The 25722-nt window shown below is 47.3% G+C and overlaps 1 pseudogene; it reads left to right on the top strand.

The window, feature by feature from the left end:
- Positions 1 to 22457: 22457 nt before the first annotated feature.
- LOC144168548 (uncharacterized) lies at positions 22458 to 23707 on the top strand (annotated as a pseudogene).
- The last annotated feature ends 2015 nt before the right edge of the window (positions 23708 to 25722 follow it).

The following is a 25722-nucleotide window of genomic DNA, read 5'->3' as shown; positions in this document are numbered from 1 at the left end:
CTGAAGGTAACCAGGCGGGTACGAGACATCAACTCTTTTAGCAGTGACTTATTTTCTTTTCCTCGCCTGCGCAGCCGATTCGGAATAAAGGTAAAAGCAGACTCGAAGAATGCAGTTTTCACCGTCGTGCAAGCGAGCATTGCGGGGAAAACGACAACAAAGGAAGTCCTGCGCGTCAAGCGGGCTGCTATCTAGCCTCGCCGCACTGGAGAGGGCGAAATAAAAATAAAGGGATCGGTAGAGGATGCTTCAAACTCTAATGGCGTTCCCATGTTGCCAACTTCATGGACAGCCTTTGAGCATCTGCTATCTACACGGGGAACCCTCACGGCAACATCTGGACTACTTCGAAAGACTCCTCACTGTTGCCTGCCTTGGGATATAACGTGTATTTTTATTTTTTCGATCTTTCTCCCTCCCACGAAATTGAGAGTCGACGGGCCTTTTTTCCGACGATACAACCCGAGGAGCTAGAATACCTAACGCCTTAAGAAAAGGAGCAAGACGAGAGGTAAATAAATGCTCGAACAAGATAGAAGAGACGTTCGCTTTGCTTTTCCAACCCGAAATGGTTCCCTCATAGCTCGACCGGCTGTTTTTTGATAAACGCGGGGAGCATTGGAAGTCGAAGCACATCGTCGAGTGCGGTGAAAAAAAAAAAAAGTTGCCCTAGAAAGACTGAATAGAAACGGTTCGAGCGCACGCTCCTGGCTTCGGCGTACCTCCATTGCGTTTTTTTTTCTTCCTTTTGCCGAATTTTCGAATAGGTAACGTCAGAACGAGTGTGATATAAAAATGCGAACGTCGAAAAATAAATGTTTAACGAGATATTTTTCCTGACATTACGTCTGCAAGACTTCGTTGTCGTAATCGGTGCATCAATTCGAATTACGCCAAGTTCAAAAACATCATTATGGCGGCTTCATGAACGTTATTTCATTGGTGTTATTTTTTCCGTACAAATTGTTCTCTTTTTCTATACTTCATTACGTTCTCTTGAGTCGCGACATGTAACCGTTAATGATTTGGGCAGCGATAATAGTGTCGCCACGCAAACTCTGTCTCCTCGAAGGGGACGAGTACAGCTGATTACCAAGTCTCTTGGACACTACCAGCTAAGGCGTACGCCTCCCCAGCGAGCAACTTCGCTCTCCCAGGAAACTTCCGTTCCGACGCAGCCCGTCTCCGCCTGCCTTGGGTGTATACAGAACAACGGTGAACGACTCGCTCGCAGGAAAGCACACGAAAGGGGCAGCGAAACGTGGGAAACGGGAAAAGATTGCTCGGGGTTGGGGGAAGGAGGGATCTGGTTCCAAAGAGACAAGATGGGCGCGGCGCGGCCGTAAAACACAAGTCATTCATTGCCCGAGCGCAATTAAAGATACACGAGGAGCCGTGATCAAAGCGACCGGCCGGAGCCAGAAACGAGCTTAACATGGCTAACGAGCCGGTGCCGGGCCGATTGGCTTCGGCTTGCTGCAGCCAAACGGGGCCACGGGGATCATTAATCCGTGCCTCGTTAGGACACGACGCCACTTGTCTCTTGTTCATTGTCTCGCACAACCGCGGGCTTTGGGAGTAAGTAACGCCGGACGCCCACGCCAGAGCGCGCGCCCGGAGCAGCCCCGCAGAGGGAGCGCTGTGATGCTCGTTAGGGCAATCCCCGTGCTGTGGGCTGACCTGCTGCTCGTGTAGGTCTTGCGTACACCGGCACATGTAAGGACGCTTGGTGGCCGCGAGTATTGAGCTGCTCTGATCCCTGCTCCGTAGAGCGCAGGGGTGGTCATATCCTTCCTAAACGCTTGCACGGCTCGACTCCATAATCGCCGCGCAGCTACGCCAATGGAACGGAAAGAGAAAGAGAAGAACGTTCGCAAGTGAACGCAGGCTCATCCGAACAGATGACCAGGGTGCGGCGATCAAATGCGCTGCCCTGCCGACGCTGGTGCCTATCGTGCCCGCGGGGGGGGGGTCTGGTTTGTTTATGGTCCTCTCATTAGGCAAAATGTCGTCAAGCTTAAAAAAATTAAGCGTTTCATGGGAAATATTTTTTGGTACATTACAATCCTTTAAAACGTTACCCTTTCGGGGTGGTCTGCGGAACTGTGCCGGACAAAATTAGGGCTTTGAGCGCATCCATTCCTGTGTTATGTGTGTACAGACCTGTACGCGCTAATGTGAGTGTTAGGGTGCGTATGTCTGTATCTATGTGCGGTCCGAGAGGAGATTGGTACAAGTACCTGCTGAGGATTCAAGTTATCCAATTAAATGCTAAGACGATCACGTCAGACAAAAAAAAAAAAAAAAAAAGGCAGCATCTCCCCTCCGTGGATGATGGCCAGGGTGCGGAGTACGGGGACTCGAAATAACATCCAAGTTGCGCCTCGAGTGACATCCGATTTGCGCCCCGACCATCATTCGATTTGATCCGTGAGTTGCACCTTGATTATTCCCTAAATGAAACTGCAACTCACGGCTCAAATCGAATTTCGCTTGATTTTCGCTTGATGGTGGTGTGCGCGCGGATGGACGCGGACGGACATTGGGAGGTGCTAAGGTACTCTGCACCATTGCAGGAGAGGGAGTAAGCCGTTTGACTCTCGGGTACTAACTCAAGGTCTTAGCCCAATGGGTAAGACGACTGACACTGACTGTCTGGTCTACCAGATACAGGCTGGAATACTGCCGGTGCCTGTGTGATTTTTTGCGATTGTAAACGCTATGTACATGGGCGCGGACGGATATTGTGCGGTTCTAAGGTACTCCGCACCTGAAATATCATTCAAGTAGTATACGTAATCCTATAGCGTCTGTGAAAAGACGACGAGTGTGTACTTGGTCCTGCTGGGAGAGGTAGATACATGGGACGATGTTTTTTTTGTTTGTTTCTTTACACTTATTTACTCTGTCCTATCAGCTACCTTACACACAGTTGCTATAGTTAATTCGGCATACCGCGTGCGTATGCTCCACAGTTTGATACCTTTGGGCAGAGGGCGCAGCAAAAAAGCACAACACATTGGGGTCAAAACCCTTCATTGGGGAATTGTCATATAGTGCGTGGCATTCATAATCGAATTGTATGCGTCACGCTTCCATTTCAGGATTTTATTTACTGCGATGCTTTAGCACCCAACTAAGCGCACGACAAGAAAACACGCAGAAAAAAAATTGTCTGCACGGCACGAACCAAGTCACCAGCAGCGCGCTGGTTAGTAGCCTGGGACAGGTCACCAGCGCCGCCCTGGCAGCTAGCGGACGCGGCAGCGATTGGAAGTTTCTCTGTTCTCTGTTTCTCCTTTCTTTTCCTAAACTAATAACGACCGGAAGAAGCTGACCTGATATGCGTGATTTATACCAGTGGAATATGGTTCCTGGCGCTACTCTAGCCCAAGATCTTGTTCGTTTCCGTTGACTTCGGCGCCGGTAGTGATAGAGCGAAGCCTTGACATTTTCACAATTGTTTTGTATTTTTTCGGATATTGCCTCGGTTCGACACGGGTTCTAACCCGGGTTTTCTACGTATGCTCGCAGGAATGACTCCGACGTGAATTGTTTATTCAAATGACTATGAATTCTGGTTTATGTACTTGTGAACTGCGAGTCAAGCAATGTTGACGGATATGAGCCGTGACACCAGTGGTGGTAGTTCCGCAAAGTTTTACCTATTAACAGCAAAACTGTTCTAGCACTGACCCTGACGAGTATCTGCCGGTAACGTGTCAAGCTCTCTCTGGACCAGGCTCCTCCGCCGCGCAAAACCAGTTCCCAATATAGAAAAAAATTCGTAAATAATAAATCAAAATGGTCCTGAGGCCGTTCCACTCAATGAGAAAGCTGTCGGAAGTTCAGAGCAGGGATTCACCGTAATGGGCTGTACCGCCGTTATCCGCTCACTGCTACCACCCAATGCCATTCAAATTTCCCGCCTTCGCAGTGCTCGCGCGCCCCTGCCTGAAACTGCGCCAGCAGTAGTTTTGTTCTTTTTGCGCTTTTTTTAATTTCGTATGCTGGAGCTGTTTTGCGTCATTTCGAACACGTAATTTTTTTTCTTGCGCGGCTGGAGCCTTTCTGCGTCATTTCGAACGCGGCATTTTTTTCTTGCGCGTCTAGAGCCTTTTTGCGGAATTTCGAAGGCGCCATTTTTTTCTTTCGCGGCCGCTTTTTTTGCTTACTACCGTAAAAACCAACCCAACGAGCGCTCCTAACTAAATGAACGCCGGGCGCTGGCGGTTAATTACGTATATTTTGACTGAAACGTACCTGCAGTTTTCTTCGCGCTAAACAACGGGGAGATGTATGACAAGCGCCAGCGGTTCACGAGTTTCGAACGCTTATGACTATATAAACCGCTTGGCTTTCGAAGCCTCTGGGTACGCCGCGACGACAGCCGCTACCACGGAACGCCGTGCATGTGGCTCTACTCGGTTCCAGCGAGCGAGCTACAACGACAAGGCGCGGCCCTATAGTTTTCGCTGCACTTAAAAAAAAGGCCCATCTCCCCGCGAGGGGGACTCGAGTAAATGCGTCGCATAGGGAGTGGCTGTATTGCGTTAACGTTTAGTGTTTGGGGAGTTGGTGGTAGTGAATGCGTTGTATCAGCAGCTTCTTGACGTAGTTTGAATGAGTCAAGGATATAAGGCGCGTTCGTAGCCTTCCATTCTGTGTCGGCTTTGTGGCGCAGTGGGTAGAGCACCATGTACCTTGCGTTCCGCCCGCAGGGTCGCGGGATCGAAACCAAGCGCCGGTAAGTATTATTTTTTTATATAGTGTAGGGGGAGGGGTGCGGACCTGTTGTTGAGAGCGAGGAGGGTAGCGTGATGCGGGAGAGGAGGAGTGGGGGAGAGGGCGCGCCTGCACGCTGAGCTGTTGCGGACGCACGGCGGACGCTACATGTGAATTAAAGAAATGCTCTGCTTTTAAAACACGCGAGGAGCAGCGGAGAGCAGGCGAGGAGGAGTGGGGGAGAGGGTTCACCTGGAACGGCTGTTGCGGACGCCGAGGCACGCCAACGCCGACAACGCCGGGTGACATCGTGAGTTAAAGAAATGCTCTGCATTTAAAAAAACGATCCTGAGGCCATCATATTTTGATTTAAGACGGCCTATATTGATCTAGAGAAATGTGTTCCCAGCAATGCATTGGTGTTTAGAGGTTAAAACGACTTTAAGAGAATCGGTGTAAGCACGGTTTTTGTAAGCTGGCTTTGCCACATTGCGTGTTGTACAGCGAAGCACGGCCATCTACGTAGAGAGTATGACTACAGAAAACGACTTTAACTCTTGTGTTATCGAAAATACCCCGAAACAAATTATATGGCAGTTAGCCACTAAGATGACGCCACCATCACGCCGAGTTTTATTTACTTGCCACAAATAGCTCACAGTGAAGTCGAAAACGTTACAGAACTACTGCCGTCTGCGGTCAATACGCGGCCTTCTACTGAGGTAGTATGGTTACCGGAAATGGCTGTAACTGTTGTTTCAACGGAACTATTCCTAAACTAATTATATGACAACTGGCCGCTAAGACGACTCTAAGATTACGGACCACAGCTTCGAAGGTCATCCTTCTTCACAGAGCGGAAGGGCACTGATTTTTTTTTATATACATCGTCTTCAGGCTCGATATTATTGAAGGCGCATGAATGGCGCTTTTGGTTTTTTGGTCCAGGAAAAACCACCACTGCATGAAAAGTGTGGATGAGCGTTACCCGAACCCCAAAGGTTACCACCCAAAGGGTGCGTACAACGCGCTAAAAAGCGACACAGAGAGGATAGGGAAGGCCGCTAAAAAGCCCCCACAAGTCAGTTTATCGCCTAGAGATTTCAGCTATTAGAAAACTGAATTAAGCAGTTGGTTACACCGTTACACCAGTCACAGTGCTGCATAAATAAACTTCTTCTCATCATATACTTACCGTAACACTACATTGTACAGCACTGCCCGGGCCCGCGCTGACCCGAAAGCCCGGGCGCGTCCCGGCCCGGCCCGCGGGCCCGGTCGAGCGGCTTGAAGCATTTATCGGTGGGCCCAAGCCGTGCTCGCTCGAAGCGGTGGGCCCCGGTTGAACACAGGACCACTCATTAAAATGCTCAGGTAGACCTTCGAGACCATGCGGACGTGGTGAATTGCGCGAACCAACGCCTTCTGTGGCAAGCTGAAGTGACACGTGCAACTGCAAACAGCAGGCTTTTTGCAGACAACCTAGAACTCTGCACCTATGTCTATGTAAGTACACGTGTGTTTTACATGTCGCACCCATAGAAATGGGGCTGCCCTGGCCGGGAATCGAAGTAGTGCACTGCTGAGCAATCACTGCAGGTAAAAAAAATTTAAAGGGCGTACAGTACTCTTGGATTGGAACGTGGCATCAGAAATTTCAGCATACCAACTTGTGCCCGAGACAATCACGTGATGTGCAGGCATCTGGTCAACAAAGGCGATGGTGGCTGTGATGTGAGAATACGAGCTATTATTACGCTGATGTGACGTGAACTGAAAACGGTGGTAGCTACAGTAAGTGCCCCACTGTGCCGTAAACTTTAACATCTGAATCCATGAATGCAGTACACACTAGACGCTCTACCTCATTGCCCGCTACGAGGGGCACTACACCGAATCTAAAAAACGAATTTCCTTCAGTGTCCCCTAAGTTTGTACATCCTTCCCAACTTCGTACTAAATACGGGCCGGGTCTTGTCACTCACAAGCGGGCCCTCCCAAGGCTTAGAAATATATTTAGTGGCCCGTGGCAGGGCTTGGGATTGAGATGACGGGCCCAGCTCGGGATCGGGAAGCACCCCGACCTTAAAACAAGGCCCGCGCAGTGCTCTACTACACTTAGGTAGAATGACAAGTGGCATTTGCTAGCTGCGGAAACGTCTGCTATACGGAGAGGGAGGTGCTGTGGCTATCGTGGACGCAAATATCGGATGATGCACTGGCTGAAAACACTAGTACACTTTTTGTCATATGTGCGCGCAGTATGGTGCGCTTTTTTCAGCATTGGACCTCGGAAGTGTTCATTACCTCTGTTTGCATCGCTACTCGCTAAAGGAGCAGTGAGGGAAACTTGGGCCTTAATGTTTTGCGCAGAGCGCATTATCCAACAGCAGATCATCCACGGACGGCCGCTGTAACGGCCGACGGCCATTGAACGACGGAGAGTAGGGGTGACGTCATCTGCAACTATTGGCACAGGCGTCATCTTCGCTGCGGCTTTTTTTCTCTTGCTCATCTTTATTTGCTCACGATTATAATGCCCCCAGGCCAATGTAAGTAGATTTTGGTTCGAATTTTTGTTCTTTGCAGCTCGTTCCGATGCTGAACACTAGTGGTAGCGTTTGTGCAGCTTCACCCACGCCTTGACAGTTCTTTGCTTGTCTTGAACACTTTAACCTGCTTTTTAACCACAAGCTACACGCTCTCAAAAGTTGAATCAACTTCCTTGTTTACGAAGACAGCGGGTCACAAGGGCACATCTTTGAGGACCTAAGGCTTCGCATAGGCTTCAAAATTTTGATTGATTGATTGTAGGGTTTAGCGCGCCGACGCAACGCAGGCGATGAGGCGCGCCGTAGTGGAGGGCTCCGGATTAATTTTTACCACCTGGGGATCTTTATCGTGCGCCGAAATCTCGTACACACGGGCGTTTTTGCTTTTCGCCTCCATCAGAAAAGCGGCCGCCGCGGCCGGGAATCGAACCCGTGACCTCGTCCTCAGCAGCGCAATGCCTTAGCCACAGGCTTCAAAATTTTGAGGCCGCACATTGACCCCCAATGTGCATGATTTAGCCGCGCACATTAGGAAGTATGGGATCGAACATCGCCCAGAAAGTGCAAATAAATTCAAACAACCACTATATCTGCGCCGTAGTCCTAAAACCACGCAAGATAAGCCCTAGAAGCGTTGTGTTTGTTCAGACTGAGACCCCCAGTTATCACCCTTTGAACATTTCTGTCAGCGGACGTCATTATGTTTATCTTATTTGTAGCAGGAGCGTGCAGGGAAAGCAAGGGCAGGCAGGAGCGGTATGGAAGCGTAACCATCGAAAAAGTAAATTGTTAAATCACAGTGCCCACCCATGCACGTGGCTATCGGTTTTCAAGTGGACGCCAAGGCACCGGCTTGTTACCTTTTGTAAAGGGTCATTATTTCTGTGTCAATCGTTACCTGGAGAACGAAAGCGTCGTGTTTGGCGGTTCGGAATAAGATAAGCGGGCGAGTAAACGCACTGTCTACGATTCATCAGTGACAGCCCAGCTCATGCTTGGCTACCACGTGGGCCTGAACTTTCGCTTATCTATGCACCGCTCCCCTAACTTTGTACATCCTTCCGAACTTCAAACTTCGAGCAGAAGTTTTGGGGAAGCGAACCACTTGAACGTCGTCATATGAAGACGTTGCGTGTTGCAACGCCTTTCCGTTGCAACACGCCTTTTTCGTTCTTGTGTCGCTGGACAGTTTGTTTACACGCGTTATTTGGAAACGAAAAAGAGATCTGATTTTTATCGCTCCTAATTGTGTAGATTCGCTTTGTTCCCAGTCGCTGTTTTACAAGTTTACACAGCCGTATGTGCACTATAGATTCGCGGCATGCTAGTATAACATTATCGCTCCTCAATACTGAATGAGTCAGTCAAGAACTGTCTGGACTATTTCGTTGCTGTATTTGTTTTTCACCAGTTCGTACCGGCTCTCTAACTTCATGCACTGGCGTGAGCCCAGTACAAAGGATATCCCAGTTCACAAAAGGGTAAATTGCTTTATGAATGTTAATGGTTTTAAATGAGTGTTGCGTCTACAAAATATCCATTGCTTTTTAACGTTTTCAATACGCTTACCAGATCTGTTGAAACCAGGGACAACGAAACATACACAGTGCGCATTCGACGCGTTGTAACATGCTTAGATGCTGGTCGAAATTCTTACGTTTTGCTCTGGAAAAAAGAGGGATGAAGGAAGGTGGTGTCAAGCCCTTCTTAACACCGCTTTAGCTGCAATCACCGCCTCGGATGAAATTAACCGAAGGAGATCTGTGTGACGGAAACCGAATCCGCAAACAGACGAGACCGAGGTCGGGCCTCCACTGCGAAGCAGCAGAAGGCTTTAACGCGCCTTGTGTTTATGGTGACTCTACGCAGACAGAGGTGGACGTCGTGTTGCCTCAGAAGGATGTCACATGTGCACCATCTGGTAGTAGGTCGTGCGCGGACCTGAACTACGATTTTCTACACGAATTATTTCCCCAACAAACGTGTCGCAGATAGTGTGCTTGTACGTGTCCATACTTTGTGCAAGTTTATATCAACTAAGCCACACAACCTTGTGTGAACGCTGATTCGAGAAAATGGACTTTATGACCACACGACAGGCGAGTCTCCTTCAGGAGAGTCTATAAACACTTGAGAGACATGATGAAGCGAGGTTCAAGTAGGAAATTGGAACACCAGTAAAGCACAACAGTGTACCTTCGACGCATGGTGACATGCACTATATGCTGGTTGAAAGTTCAAGGGTTTCTGTAACCGGTTTTCCTCGAATGAGAACGAGAACTAAATGAACTTTACACTCACACTAGGGAAGGTAATAGATCGATCTTAAGTGTTCATTCCCACGATGAGAGTGAACACAACGGTATCATATTTTCCTTCTTTCCTTTCTCCACACAAGCACGCAAGGATAATCTGGCTCAGATATTTACCTTGGAACGACGTCTTCATTTCCCGCTTCTCGTTCGTGACGACAGGCAAGAAGGACGAAACATTTTTCGCTTCGTCCATCGAGACAGTTTCGCAGTACTCCCTCTCTTTTTTAAGTATCAGACATGGCAGGGGAGGACGCGAGGAGATATTCGCTGAGGTGAAGCTGGTTTAAAATATGCAAAGCGTCTATCGGAGGTAGCGGCGCACCGATCTTCAACCCTTTGCGATTATTCTCTCAAACCTCCCAATGAATTTCCTGCCGCTCGACAGGCTAAGCGGCCGGTCTCTCCCACTTTCGGCCCTTCACGTTTCACCCTTCAGTCCATTTGAATTCCCATTTGCCTTTCCCCCGTGCCTTTGCTCGCGTGCGCACGCTCGAAGACTGCGCTTAGGCAGCAGATTTTGTCGCCCGAGTTTGCTTTCTTAGGAAGAACTGAGCCCGCAAACTTTTATAGTCTCTCTTTAAACACCGGTTGTGTGCAGATCCCGAAGTGGTTACGTCTTAGGCAGAGCTCCCGTTTCGAAATAATACGTGAAAGCTCGGGATGACCCCGCTTCTGCAAAGAGATGAGTCCTCTTTTTTGAGGATTGAGGAGAAGGAAAGTTGAGGTGCGCAAGATAACTTGCAGAACGTGATAGATAATAAAAACAGCGTTTCCAGCATTGCGGGAATTTCCGAAGGGAATTTTCGTATCTTCAAATAACACTTGGTCGACGCGTCATCTGATTCTTTATTTCTGAGGAAATTTAGATTCAGAGTTGGAATCGATAGTACACTCTTCGTGGACGTGCAATAGTCGGGGCGTCGCCCTACTAAGCAGATGGTCGAAAGTTGAACTGCCATCCATGGAGGTCGTTTCACTCGGGAAGAATTCCGAGCTTCGGCCGTTTCATGACCGTTTCAAGGTGTTCGAACTGTCCACTTGGAGCGGGCTCTGAGTGGGTAAATGCAATGGACCGGGGTGTAACACAGAACAAAAAAGGTGGCCAGTCGGTTTCTGTGAAGGTATAGTGGATGCTGAATGCCTCGCGAATGTAACTACGTCAAGTACGGTGCCCTAAATTAGTCCGTAGCTTTAAACTAGGCCGCCTATTAGTGCCCTGTTCTAACTTCAGTTGAGCATTGTTGTTTTGAAATCCGTATTGTGCACCACTGCCTGAACTCCTTTCAGCTTGCGCTTTAGCGCACGGATATAACACCAGTACCCAAGGCATTTGGTTCCCTTTGTTCCCAAAATAATTACCGGCGCAGTTTTCTTACTAGATAAGATAATTTCACAGTAACTTACCGACACATGTTGGGTATCTCAAAGAAATTGGGGGATTGAATACTGTCGATTTTATGAAAATCAAATCTTCTTTTGTGTACGCAACAAAACTTCTTTTCCACTATTAAACATCACTTTCAGTCTTGACTACCGTACGTTATTTCTCTAACAGCGGCCTAAAGCTAGCTTAGAAGATTTCCTCATACGTAACGTACGTTCGTTCGTACCTCAATGTTAATACAATTTCGGTTAATTAATAATACGGTAGAACTTGCGGCGTCTCAGTTGCTAGCTAGTAAACTGGAAATTGCCGAGTTATTAAAGTTTCTAAAAGTGATTCCCATCGGCGCAAGTTCTTTAGTAAGTATTCTTAGTTGATACTTTGCCACTACCTCCATGTTTCACGCTACTTGGTCCGAAAACTTATGTCGTTAAATAAGGCTATTCTGAGCTGGGAAGAATACCACTAGCAGCTCACTCCCTCTCTTTCACCAAAACATATTCATCGTATCCGAACAAAACAAACTCAGTTTTTCACCAACAATTACACCTTCCATTGATCCCAGTGGCCTCATTTAAAAATCGCCGCTCCCCAAGGAGCGAACATACTTATCTCAGTCCTAAAGGGGGCGTTCGAGATAGCGTCGTTTGCGACGGGGCGACGTTTTAGCAGATTAGCTTCTCCGCGGCGGCCAGCTCACTGTCGCCGTGTTCCGCTCCACGCCGTCTTCGTCGTCGTTCGGCATGCGTGCCCCTGTCGGTGATAGGCCGTCGCCGCCTCCCGCCGGCAGCGGGGAATATGAACGGGGCGAGCGATCGGCCCGCGGGGCCGCCCCAATTTGCATGCCAGGACGCTTAACTCCAGAACCCCTCCTGGCCTGCCGATCGCGCGCTACCCCGGGCGCGTCTGTAATGATAAAATCAATGGAGGAATAATAATGTCCGCGCCTTGTAACTAAAATCCTCGGCCCCCGCGGGGCGCCGTTAATCTTCTGTAACGAAATGCAGAGGAGGAAACCTCAAAGGAAAGTCTTCGCGCGGGGGATCACGTGAATGCTGACGCCGCTCTGTCTGTCTTTCTCTATGCGCGCGATTATATTTCCATGCGCGATTAATTATTTCACTGCTTCTTCACTCCGCCCGCCTGTGGAGCCGTTCAAGCCAGCCACGGTTCTGTTTTCTTGTCGGCAAGGGAGAAAAAGTGAGGGAGATGAAGACTGACCCTCATTGCCCGCATTATTTCTTCTGGACTATTCTGCATAATGGCGATTCATCCGCATTGCTTTCAAGGAAAAACATAAACGACAGCCTGGGAAGGCCTGCAAGGCGACAGGGCAAATAGAAGAGACCGGATCACGCTAACGATCTGTCTGACTCTGTTTCTGTTGGAAGCGATAGCGTTCGCTTATTGTTATCTCTGTTTAAGCAGTCATTTCTTGCCTCTGCCTAAGTACCCAGGACTTGTCTGGACTCGCACCAGCGTCCTTTAATAATTTACGATTGTCGTGGCGACAAACGCACGTGCAAATACTATTGGCAGCCGGAAAGCTTGCTTGTACAAAAACGCATTTTTTGCTCGCTGTGACCAGCAAAAAGAGAACGAACGCAGGAGTTTTCACACTCAAAGAGGTACTTGGGTTACGCGGATTGTATATATTCCTTTCTCTAGAGTTTTAGTGCAAGTAAAAGGGGTGCATGGACGGGTGCTACTTTCAACTGTTGTCTTGAAATATTTTGAGTTATAAATTTTTATTATACTTCCCACATGCGCATTAAAACAGAAATCATATACGTAGCAACAGGATTCACCTACGAAATTTATCTAGAACTCGCTCCTTAGGAGTGGTACAACATCACCGACGCTTCACTAGCACAGATCCTGCCTTTCGCTTTGCTTCCATAAGTTGCGAGGCCTTCGGATTTCTGATTTTTCCCAGAATCAAGACTTCACAAAGGAGTGGCTCAGAATGGCAGGTCCCGCAATGCGTAGTCCCATGTGAGTGCCCATCATTCGTGAGCGAATTTCGCTCATTCTTTTTGTAACGGTGGTTCACCCGTCTTCTAGTTAGCCGGACGTAAGGCTGATCACATGTGAGGGGGATATCATTTAAAGACGTTCTTGGAATGCTTCGTTTTACAGTTTTGCTTTTTGCTATCGCGAGCAATGCGGGGACAGCGCTGACCGCCCTTGCCCGGGGCGGAAAAGGCAACTCGAACACTATAGCCGGTCGCAACCTTTTTGAGGTTATGCGACATTTTGTGAACGTACTAAGTGACGTTGGGTTTTCGCAATGGCACTCACGACGAAATGAGGGAAGAAGGGCTGCAATAGTCACCGCACATTATTTTCGACGTTGATCTGCACATTGTATTCAAACGAAAGACTTGCGATTGGCATCTTAGCCGAACCTCTGCACCAAGCTTCTGCCTGGTATCTGCCCGACGAAATTCATGTTCTCACACTATGGATGGTCAGCAACAAAAAACATGATCGCGAAGTTACAAGACTCAACATAATCATTTTAAACTTTGTTCCGCCTAGGCGTATAGTTACAATATGGCTAGTTTATATTACTTGCTTATTGCCTTTTCTTTATTAACCAAAATCAGGCTGATATTTTCCCTTCGTTCACCAAAATGTGGGAATTTCAGCATCACTATTCATATTTTCCCGTTCATGTTTCATTCGTCGGTGACTACAAAATAACAACAAAAAAGTTCTTGGAAAAGTTGGTTCCACCGTGTACAGGCGACATTGTTCGCTGCACTATTTGAGGAAGTCAGTAAGCTCATATGGTTAACGTTTTTTTTTTCTCCTCAACTTTTCAGGGAAAGTGTACTGCTCTGAAAATCGCCGGCTTCACTCGGTTGATTGTACTTTTGTGTACTTGACTGGCCATCGACGGGCCCCGTCTATGATTATCCCTCGGTAGCCGCCAGTGACGAATGACCCTCACTGCGCAGACTCATATAAGCTCCAAGAAGATCCAATTTCACGGTCTTTCCTGAGCCCATCAGACGCGTCTGTCTGATAAACGATGCACACTTCGTTTCATTTTATTTTGTCTTGTTCTGTCAACCTTTTTAAAAACCGCTTTTCTATCCTGGCCAGAGAACACTGGGGCCATTTTAGAAAGATCTATTTCTCCCACCGCGGCGCAAGTTTGTCCCGCAGTTTGAGAGACGCTAGAGAAAGAAGCAACGAAGCGGTGGCCTTGAGAAGTAACAGTAAACTGTAAAACGGATCCACGTGTTGCGTGAGAAAAGATAGCGCCGAGCTAAATGAAACTTGTGCGTTAAAGACGGATGGATGAGGCAGCCAGAAAATCAGGTAGTATTCGTTTGTGCCGGAGGAGTTTGTTGGAGCCGTAAAAGTTTTCTTTTCACAGAGACATGATCAAACTACCTCTTCGTTATTTTAACACCGACAAAAATCACGCCTAAATTGGTACTTCAGTGGATCTATGACCTCAATGGCGCACCCTTACAATTGCACAGTTTGGAGGGTGATTGCGTAAACATGATGATAATGATTCCAATAAATTATCCGCCAGTTAATCCATCCCCAGCTTTCTCGCTCAAAAAATCCCGCGCCATCTCCACTAACGTGAAACCTGAGGTGGGGCGAAGCATGCATCGTATAAGTGTATTCAAAGATTCTAGGTCTCTCTCGTGCCACATGGCGCACACTGATTGGGCTCCGCAGAAGCACCGGTTGAAGGAGAAATCGCCCGCTTTGTGAGGCGGTGGCGCTTCTCCTGCGTTGAAGCGGATTTAGGCAATTTTCATGCCCCATCTGCCCCAGTTTGGTTTTGGTGCAGGGTTCAACGCGAGCTCAGTTCAATGCCTGCGCACTGCCCTGGGGGCTCGTCCTCGGTGATCAAAGAGGCCCCGGCACCACGCAAGTATGCCTTTTGTTGCTTCGGCCGACCGCCCAACCCGATCATGCCAAGCGTCGAGAGCTGGCGGGTACTTGAGTGTAAAACAAAGTCTAGCCCATCTACAAACAGCTTCTGCTTGTGCTTGACGATTGATGAAGTGGACAGGGTCCCACAAATGTTTAAATCATGTTTATTTTGATCCCGTTTTATCCATTATACACTTTTCCTTTACTAAGCATTAGGTTCTAGGGCGAGGCGTTGGAAAAAGGGTGTCCCTGTGTTGTAGTAGCGTGATGAAACGACAACAGGAGACGCAGACAGCCCGAGCCCCTAAGGGGCTTCACCCGCAAAATGCCGGCAGCTTAGGAACCTAGTAAAACCAACTCAAACAAGTAAAATTTCGCATACAGCATGGCGTTGACTCGAATACAAACATTAAAAAATATTTTGCAGAACTAGTTTTTGGGTAATTTGCTGTCAAAAGTTACTGCCCATACATTCATATGGGACTGTTTCCATGACTCTGGAATTTGACAGAGCAACGTGTCAAACTTGACGTTCAGCACAAAAGAAACTTCCATCATCAATAATAGCTGTGCGACAATATTTTGTGTTACACCGAGTAACTACAGATTAATTGCCCCTGAAAGAACTGCGATGAGCCAGAAAGCTGCACCTCGATTTGGTTTTCGGAAATCAAGGCGCCATATCACAGTCACTGACTTAACGTTTGCCGGTAGTTCGGTTAAAAATGACTATAAAACACTTTTCATAAACCATTCGGAATGCCTTGGCGGTAAACGTGTGTCGAGATTTCGGCGTACGTTAAAGATCTCCAGGTGGTCAAAATTAATCCGTAGCGCTCCACTACCGCGCGCCTCATAGCCCAAGGGTGTAGCTTTGGTGCGTAAAACCCCACAAATTGGTAAACCTATTCGCCCACAAATTTCATCCCGCGGGAATTTTTAAGATCTCTTCAGTATCACTGTATTTCTACGAGATGAAAACACTGTGGTTGATTCCTCTGCCATGGGAATCGGTAAAACACGAAAGTGAAATGTGCAGCGAAATCTGCACCTGAGCATGATTTGCAAGTCGGCGGCTGCCTTGTGGGTGTGCTTGGCGAGCGAAGTCCTGCTGGGGGGTCACTTCGGCAAAGATGTACTGACGTCATTTCCGTGGCAGATATGATGTCAGTGGAATCTTGGTGTATCCCGTCATAAAACACTTTTGTATTCGAATATAAAACCCGAAAACGAACAACACTAAGTATAACGTACTCTTTAGTACTAAAAGCTGCTTCCCCGCAAGAAGACTCTTTGTGCAGGGGTGCACCCTTTACAGGCCGCTTGCTTCGTTGTACTGGCGTCGCTTCCGTGACGGATATGACGTATGTGAAATAGTCGTGTATCCGGGAATAAAACACTTTCCTGTCAAAATTGCGTTCTCCATATTATGCTACTCTTCTCATCTTTCGTTACCGCGGTGAAGGCTGCGTGCTCTCCGACGGGTGCTGAAGCAGGGGCGCTGACGGTCAGTCTCCGCCTTCTGAGCCTTTCGCATTGACAGCACTGAGTCGCATTTTGCTTTCCGCTCTGCAACGCCTACTCCTCTTGTTTCGCTGATGAAGGCGTGAAGGGAGAACATGCCAGCCGCAGTGCCATGGTAGGGTACTCTCGTACAGACTCTTCGGCTTTCACCCTGTTAGCTGTTATACTACGTTGCGGAAATGGAGCACCGGAAGCCGCCGAAGGCAGGCTCGCCGCACAAAAAAGCTCGCCTAAGAGACGAAGACGAGCAATCATCACTGAGTCACCCGTTCAGAGCGCCGTCATGCAGTGGTGCGTATATGTGACTCCAGGGAATCCAGACAGTCATATTAGACACTAGAGCCAAATAGAAAGCATGTATTCGCGCATAACATCCCGTTCAGAGTTTGAAGCTCTCTAACAGGTATGGGCTGTTTAGGTATGGGCTGTTTAGGTTTCCAATAATGTTGGCCAGCCGCGACAACGCAGCGCAAACGCCGGTGCTTTCCTCATGTGCCGCGGGCCCGTCCTTGGAGCCGGAGACCACACACACAAACAATTTACCGGACAATTAACTCTTCTTACGTGATTTGAAGGTGACAACCTGACGTACTCTTGCGAGGATAGCTTTACCCATACACGTCTATCCGTCGGCCCAGCAGCCACGGTATTTTATCTTCCCGGTTTCATCTTAACCAAATTTCATCTATCTTAACCCTACCTTAATCTCAATCTACTTGAATGCATTTAATTCGCCTTAATATCACACGACTCACCGTATACCCATCGACACTGAATCATCATTCCGTCTTTTTTATACTTAATTCATTTTAATTCACCTGACTAAAATCGTTACTATCAATTTCTTATCAGTCACAATTGACTTGTCGTTACGCAGCACGTAATCACCAGCACGTAATTACGTAATCACGTGTCATTAAATGCGAATAATTGTCCCTGAACATATTCATCAAACGACATTCACCAGGCTAACTTTTATTCCTCTCGGGCGGAGTGTTGAGTTACCGCAGTGGTAACGCTCTCTGATCATTTGCACCCTGGGGACCCGGCTTCAAATCCCACAAGAACCCTTATGTATTTTTTTTTAATTTTCTCTTTATAGCGTCGGCCATTTTTGGTACCATTCTTGTTGACGCCAATAACTAATACGCTCCCTTTTCGCGTTTGGTGAGACGTATAAGACTTTCGTCTAACTAAACACTTCAGTTTGCGTTCCCGATCTGCCTGGTCGCTTCGATCCTCGCTCTCCTCGTTAGTTCGGCCGCTATGCAGCAGCCTCCCGCTCGTCACCAGCGAATTTTGCGCCGTGTAACCGCACAAACTACGCTCAGCACACGCCGTGACTATGCTCATCTCGCGGGTCAATGGCGAGAACAGATAAATGTGAATGTATGCGCGTCAAAACGTATTGTAAAATTACCAACCCATCCTGGAGATGCTTCCAGTGTCTGATGGGCTTTCGCCGCCGTGGGCGGGATAAATTTGCAGCGCCGACGACGTTCAGTAGTACCGGAAGTGCGAAGGAAGGAGATTTGTTTTTTCCCTGTTTGATATTTTCCCCAGTATCATCGACTGTTGAAGAACAAACTCAATAAATATGTTATTCTAGCCATAACTGCGTTTATATTAAGAAACTGTGAAGTTGAGCACCTCAATCCAACAGTGGGGAGCTAGAGCTTTTGTGACGCTGGTTCAGCCTTGAATAATGCAGCAATTTGAAACAAAAGCGGCAGCGGTGGCTGAGTGGCTAGGGGCTTTGTGCTGCTGAGTCCAAGGACGCGGCTTCGACCCCGGCCGCGGTGGAAACTTTTCTGACAGAGGCGAAAAGCGAAAACACCCGTGTGTCGAGATTGTGCAGCACGTTAAACATCCCCAGGTGGTCAAAATTAATTCGCAGCCTTCCCCAACGGCGTTCCTCATATCCAAGTTGTAGCTTCGGTGCGTTACACCTCATAACCCATCGAGTTTCAAACAAAATAAGAGGAGCGCGTTCAGTTCTCAAGCATATTCCCCTTAAATTTTCGAGTTTCCCGGCACTAGCAGTAATATTTGGCTTACATGTTCATGGCAATATCATCCAAAGATAGCGCGTGTTTGTTTGCGCTGTTCAAAAAGTGTTACAGTGAACTATTCCTACCAAAACCACAGCACTGTTGACGCTGATGCTCCCAACGGATGGCTGCGAGCGCGTCTTGAAAAAAAGACACCAGGGATCGCGCACCGCTGTTTTTTTGAAGGCGGGAAAGCTGAATAAGGAATGTGAATGAGTGCGAAAGTAATCAATCATTTCTTTTGTCGTCGTGCGTATTACCGCATCGAATCAGACCACTGCGCTCTCTGCCCCCCACCCACCCCCCCCAAAAAAAAAACGCAAAAACACCCGTGTGTTCGAGATTTCGGCGCACGTAAACGATCCCCAGGTGGCCAAAATTAATGCGGAGCCCTCCACTGCGGTGCGCCTCATCACCTGCATTGCGTGGGAGCGTTAAACCCTACATCAGTCAGTCAGTCAGCCATCTAGTGAAAGCTAAATGAACTAACACGCATTTCTTGTTTATTTTTTATCTCAGTAAAGGAATTATATATTGCTAAACGAAACAAACTGGGCCGTTAGAAACATTTTCATTTATCTGTAAAACATTTTGTATCTGTACACGATGCTTTTTAAGCGAGTAGGTCCTGAATTTGTAAGTACCATATGAATGTGATCACGTGAATCCCCCTTAATTAATGGACGCAATGAGATGAACCGAAGAAGGAGCTCTAGCTCGGCAGCCACTCTGGGGCACTGCCCCCGGCGAGGTCGCAAGGGCAGTTTGTGTAACTGGCGGCAGCCGATTAAGGCTGCGGCAAACAAACATAATTGCACGATTGTGCCTCTGCTTCCATTTTATCGTATATTTTGAATGATAGTGTGAGTTTAACATTCTGATAACCCTGTGGTTGGTACTTCACCAATGACGTCACTGCTGACGTCACGTAGCAGGTAATTTGAAACTTACAATTTGTGATCTCTTTTGTGTGTGTTTAAACCCCGTCGGTCGGTGCTGAAGCCGAGTTGAGGCATTTATAAAAGGCTACTTTTTGAACAAAACAAGGATATATCTTGCATTTATGCACCTTTAAAGTGTAAACTTTAAAAACGAGTTCGTATCCCCCGATAACCGTATTATCAAATGCCACAAATATTCACTCCCCGCTTGGCTCCTTCCCCTAGCGCGCGGGATACTTGCCACCACCCAAGCGACTCTTTTCAAAACTTCGCCCGATCGTGGCGCTGACGTGCCAAACGCGACGCCCAATGCGTCAAAGCTTCTTAGATTTACCCTCTGGGGTCCTTCTCATCACTTCTGTAGTTCCATGCAATGTAGTGAGAGTCATCGTTTCTCATGGATCTGCGAGGCCAGGGCCGTATGTGATTTCAGCCTATGTCGATGTTCTCACAGGCCTATGTTAAGCCGTTCTAGTAGGTGCAAAGTCTGACCTAACTGTTTTTTTTTCTTTGAAAGTATCCATGTGTCGCCTTTTAAGTTTTATAGTTCACATTAACAAAAAAAGGAGCCATTCCACTCTGTGAAGGCGTAGGAGTAGCGAAGCTGTATAAAATATTACCATGGTTAGGGAATGAACACGTATTCATTTTTATCATCATTTGGTAATGGTAGTGACTACTGCTGTGCGAATAATCAATGAAACTTGGAATGACTACAGTTTTACCCTAGCACACAAACCTGGGGCTTCCCGATCCCCTCCAGCAGAAGCCCGTGTCTTGAGAGCAGACGGGAGTTTCACAACCTTTGCACGTTACCTGTGAACTATCTCATTATAAAAAGTCAACCAAAATCAATAAAAGTGGTAATGTAGTTTTGTTTGGGAATGTTTTGATGAAACGAGGGTTACAGCCGTTTTCTGCCGATCATTTCAGATAAGCTTGTCTTAACCGCCAAGCGTTCCTGATGAGGCGTAACTGTTGATTCAGAACAAGAAGGCTCGAAACTCTAGCCAGAAACAGATTCGCTGCAAAACTACAACGTAATGAAGATATAATGACCTTAAAACGAGCCTTCGCGGGGCTATGTTATGTGAAGTATATAGCATATTATTTGGTGAAAGCGGTGCGGTTCTTGGGGCCTAGCTCACTCAGGCACCACTGCACTCAACTTGTGGCTCCAACAGGGAGAGCGGGGCCCAGCGCTGAAAGTCCCCGCGTTCTGCCCAGTTATCGCGTCTGCATCAAGGCAGCTAGGCTTCTGACCTCCGAAACCGTGAAATCTCCCAGGATTTACGTGAGCAGCGGTGTGTCACAAATTTGCTCATGGGTGCTTGCCCTCGTATCACGTTGCTTTCTACAGCGCCCGCGTTCTTCTGGAGCAGCGTTCTATAGATAAAAAAGAATAAACCACAGTAGCAATGGTGGCTGCAGCTACGGTATTGCGGAGCTAGCGGAATGGGATGCTACGACGCCTGCTTTCTCCTTCCAGCCGAGGTCGGGGAAGAACTGAAGGATGAGGCAGACGAAGTTTACCTTCCTTTTGTGGAAACCAATTGCGGATTTAGTGAACGTTTTGCTCCCTTAAAGACAGGCTTGACTTCGAGTGCTCCTTAAAGCTTAGATACGTTTTTGCCGTCTTTTTGAGAAGGTTTTCTCGCAGTTTACATTACAAAAACAGTAGGATATGCAGTTCAGGGTTTGCAGCAGAACAACGGAACCCCGTTCTTTCCCCTTCCTAATATTTGATGAGCTGTGACGCCGCTATAGGCACCGGTTACTGCCCAGAGGGCGACACAGAGCGAGCGACACCCAGTGCCGCCTTCGTCAGGTACGCGCGACACTGGGTTGGTCACCGCGCTTCAGCACGTGGCACGCTTCTCTCTCAGCGCATCTGGTCAATCATATTAGTAGCCTCTTTTATGCTTAAAATAAATTGCGCTATTCTACATTAATTCTGCAACACAGTGCAGGAGAACGAAGACGGATTTCATTGGTTGAACTCGCGTATGGGATGGAAGGTCGAAACAAGTTGGCGTGACGGCAAACGCATGCGCAGGATAGCTCACGCTCCCTCTGACTTGCCCGTACAACTTTCTCATTATATCTGCGTGTTTAAAAAAAACACTACTTCATTATTTTCCAGCCCCCTAAAGAGTTCGTTTGCAAATACGATATCAGACGTTGCGCGATGTTTCCGCTCGTTTGCCGATCCATCTGAGTAAACTTGTCGAAATACGTTGTTGACTGCAGAGCTACTTACTGAGCAACATGAGCGTTACATAGTTGTTTGATCTGAATATGGTACTTGGGATATGCAACAGCATGAAACTCACTCTTGTTTGTGTGCATGGGAATCGGTGACGTTAACAGAGAGTTATAGCAGGTAGGAAAAACGGTTCCGGTACGCTAACGTCTACAGTCTGGACGCCACCGCGCATGCGCAGATCCCTACCGTAAACCGGAGCGACTTGGCCGGACGGTACCGAGACGTACCGTGCCCGTGGTTCCAAAGCGGACGGCCGCTTTGGAAGAATTTGGTAGGCGTACGCTTGGCTCACGCCTAGTCGAACGGATTGTAAATATGAGATCGTTTAAGAAAAATGAGGTTGCAACAAGTGAAATCTGCGCGATTCTGACAGATAAAGCAGCAAGTGAAACACGGTCCCGACCCAACTGCCGTGGCTTGTGTCGTCGAGCGACGCATGTATACGATAGCTTCTTTTAGGTTAAATAAAGGCGATCGGGCTGCATAACTAGTATTAACAGCAGCATGGGGCCCGTCAACAAATAGGCGAGTGAGGAACAGGCGGTATGAGTGCGAGGGACTCTCAAATACAACTAAAGACTAGAAGCAGCCAGCCGTATGTACTGAGAGCCCAGCTTGACCTGCTGGCGCCATAGCCCTTTTATTCGGTTTGTACCTTAAGCCCCTGTGCATTAGTATTCTCCAAAGCAGTGCCATTCATGGTTTTTCACTGGAAAACTATGAAGTCAAAGTTTTAGCCTACGCAGATGACCTTGCCTTTTTTTGTACGGACAAGAAAAGTGTTTTGGAGGCAATGATGCTGACAGAGCGGTTTTCCGATGTGAGTGGTGCTAAGGTGAACTTTGAAAAATCAAGAGGTTTTTGGAATGTCTGGTGGGGTACGCAGCCGTGTCAATATGGAGGCATAACATGGGACTCTGAAACAATACAGAACCTTGGGGTTCCTCTACATCATATTCGGAACAGTGGACCTCATTGGTCTTCTGCACTTACTGTAGTGAAGCGTAAAACGGAGGCATGGATGGGGCGGGAGCTGTCTATATTTGCGCGTGCAGAACTGTGTAATGTGTTTCTTGTTTCCAAACTTGTTTATGTTCTGCAGGTCCTTAGTTGAGCACGAAATAAGGTTCAAGCATTTCATAGAGGTTTGGCTACCTTCGTATGGCGGTCCAAGTGGGAGCCCATGCGTCGCGATAACCTCTTCCTCCCGTTAAGGTCTGGTGGTGTTGGATTGGTGCATTTGTTTGTACACCAGCTCGTTTCGCGGTTCTTCTTTTTCAAAACGGCTGATCATCCGTTTTTAAAGGTTTTTATTCAGCATAAACTGAGTGCTCATTTGCCTTTTTTATTTGCTGCAACCAACCCCGCGAATCCAAAGCCGCTTTGAGGCTTTCTGAAAGAGGTTGCTGACACTTTCAAGTTTCTTATTGTGCGTTTTTCTCTCGAGTATTTGTACGGTCTCTCCAGGAAAGAATTGACGGGAATTTTAATTGAAATTTTATTTCCAGTGCCCATTTACCGTTAACCATATCTGATGATTTTAGATGACAGTGTGTTGAAGTGCGTCAAGAAAATGTGCATCCAAGCGGCTGCAAAAACTTTCTTTTTTAAGTTGCACACATCAACGTTGCCTGTTAAAACATGGCTCAATAGTAATGGTGTATATGTGCCTTGGTCTGTTAACTGTAGTTTGTGTAACCAGCCGGAGACAATTGATCACTGTTTTGGTTTATGTCGGGATGCTGTGTTTTTTTTTATGTTCTGCAGCGGACTCTTAAAAAGGACATAGACATCACCCCCTGCAGCATACGATTCCTGCCAGTGGTGAAGAACTGTTCCATGCCATATGACCTTTCAGTGCTGATAGGATTGTTTAGCCTATGGAAATGTCGCATGATTGACCGTCATGCCGAGGAACCTCGCGGAACTAAGTCAATTTTTCGCGAACAATGTGCGCTTGTGTACAGTGTCTATGCGGCGCAATCGCAGCCGCCGGACTGGTTGCATCTTCTTGAGGCATGTGTGTGCCTGCCTGATTTTTAAAATGTGTTAGTGAATGTACCGTGATTGCAGTTAGGGTGGGACTTTAAGCTATTCGGGCTAGTTTTTCATGCAATAAAGAAAAAAAAATATGTTGAGATGCAGTAGAGGTAAAATGCGCGCTTCATGTTCACGCAATCGAAAGTTCAAATCTCCATAGGCGCGTTGGATGTTTTTTTTAATACTGCCTTTAGCGCCTTTGAGAACTGAAAACTAATATTTCAGCACAGGAAACGCCACAGACTCACGAAGAATTGCCAAACGACGTACAACCCAAGTCGCTCCCAGTCACGCTCCCAGTCACGGTAGCATGTCCGGTAGTTACGGTCTGCTATAACTCTAAAAACGAGCCTTTCTGGTACGGTCCGTTACCAAGTACCGCGTAGCGTACCGGAACCGTTTTTCCTATCTGCTATAACTCTCTATTGAATGGAACTCACCATCGACTACGACGTTTCTGAGCTGAACATACAACGTTGAGTTTGAATTCATGACTTTATTACAACAATCGCGATATTACAAGGGTGTGTCCCGGGCACGCCGTGTAATTCTGTTTTCATGCCTCTTTGTTCGCGTGTGCCGTAGCACCGCACTGCCGATATCACCCTCTCCAGCCTTACGGATAGAGAAAAATACATAGCTTTATATAGGACCCTCCACCAATAAACTTTACGGGTTTCTAGGTGCGACCCAGCACGCCAACTGCATAAAAACACGCTGCGAAAAATGAAACTCTTCGCGAGAACGCTATCAAAGAACTTTCATTTGGATGATGTGGTCGGAAATGGAGAGTGGGAAGGGGGGGACAGGAGCAAGAATATGAGAATTATTTTAGAATAGTGATATATGGCAATATTTTTCGCTCTACTATAACGGCTCTGTGGTGAGAACTCTGTTAGAAAGTAATAGTACCGCTTTTATTACCTTAAATTAGCAGCAAAAGCTTTTCTGAACAAAAAAAAAAATTGCAACGCGAACATTTGGTCCTGCGGTTTGCATATTTCGAACGTTTATTGAAGCCGGTGTGATCTGTATTTTTTAGCCGTTCAGTGGATTAGACAACAGTCTCGTATAAATTGTTTCGCCAGAAAGGCCACTGATATTTTATGATATCCGATAGCTGAAGAAGCATTTAGGAACAGCAACGCCTATAAAAAGTCTGCACCACATGTGGTAGCCTGTATTAAATACAGGGATAGACACGCGAAATAATAGATGAACCATAGAGTGGAACCGCTTGGTGATAAACCACGTTGTGATAACTGTGTTTAGACCTCCTCATTGTGAACAAATGTACTGCGTACTTATGCGTATTTGCAGCCTGCTAACCAACCGTATAACCACCTGCTCGTATTTCACAGCAGCACGTAATCGGCCCACTTAGTCTGTTTTTTAAAATACAGTAACCATGGCTTCGTACCCGCAAAAAAAAAAAAAAGCGAAGAAACTGCGGGGAAATCCTAAGCCTTCCAAGCACCATTCACAGTGCCGACCTCGGGCTCGGCAGGAAAGCGATATTATTCCAACAGCGCTTCATTTGTTGGAGGCTTCCACAATCTACAACATTTCTTTCTGCAATGGTTGCAGTATTCTGTAGGTATGCGCGGTAATAACGTTATGCTAGACGCCTTTGCGAAGGCACGTTCGAGGTCGATGACGGTGTCGGCGCGGCCCGACTGACCCAGAGTTGTGCGCGTATGCCGCGGCTGGCGCTGCGATCGCTCGGCAAACTCGAGTGTCCAGAGCCTATAGTTTCGCTGCTGTTACGCTACCGGAGCTACTATGTGGCTGAATATTGTTAGCGTGTAGTAAGCATACGCAGACGCTGTTGCGATTCCGCGCGTAGAGTTTCGCCGTTACCCTGTGCGCGCCTGACGCAAATTTTGTGCACTGCGGTTAAATCCTGCGTGTGGCTGTGAAGCCAGTTCATTTCGCGAATCGAACAAGTTTATTTATTTATTTATTTATTTATTTATTTATTTATTTATTTATTTATTTATTTATTTATTTATCATTAC

This window comes from Haemaphysalis longicornis, unplaced genomic scaffold, assembly GCF_048455015.1.
Source record: "Haemaphysalis longicornis isolate Haplotype H1 unplaced genomic scaffold, Haemaphysalis longicornis Haplotype H1 scaffold_2, whole genome shotgun sequence".
NCBI lineage: Eukaryota > Metazoa > Arthropoda > Arachnida > Ixodida > Ixodidae > Haemaphysalis > Haemaphysalis longicornis.
This window is presented reverse-complemented; position numbering and strand designations above follow the sequence as displayed.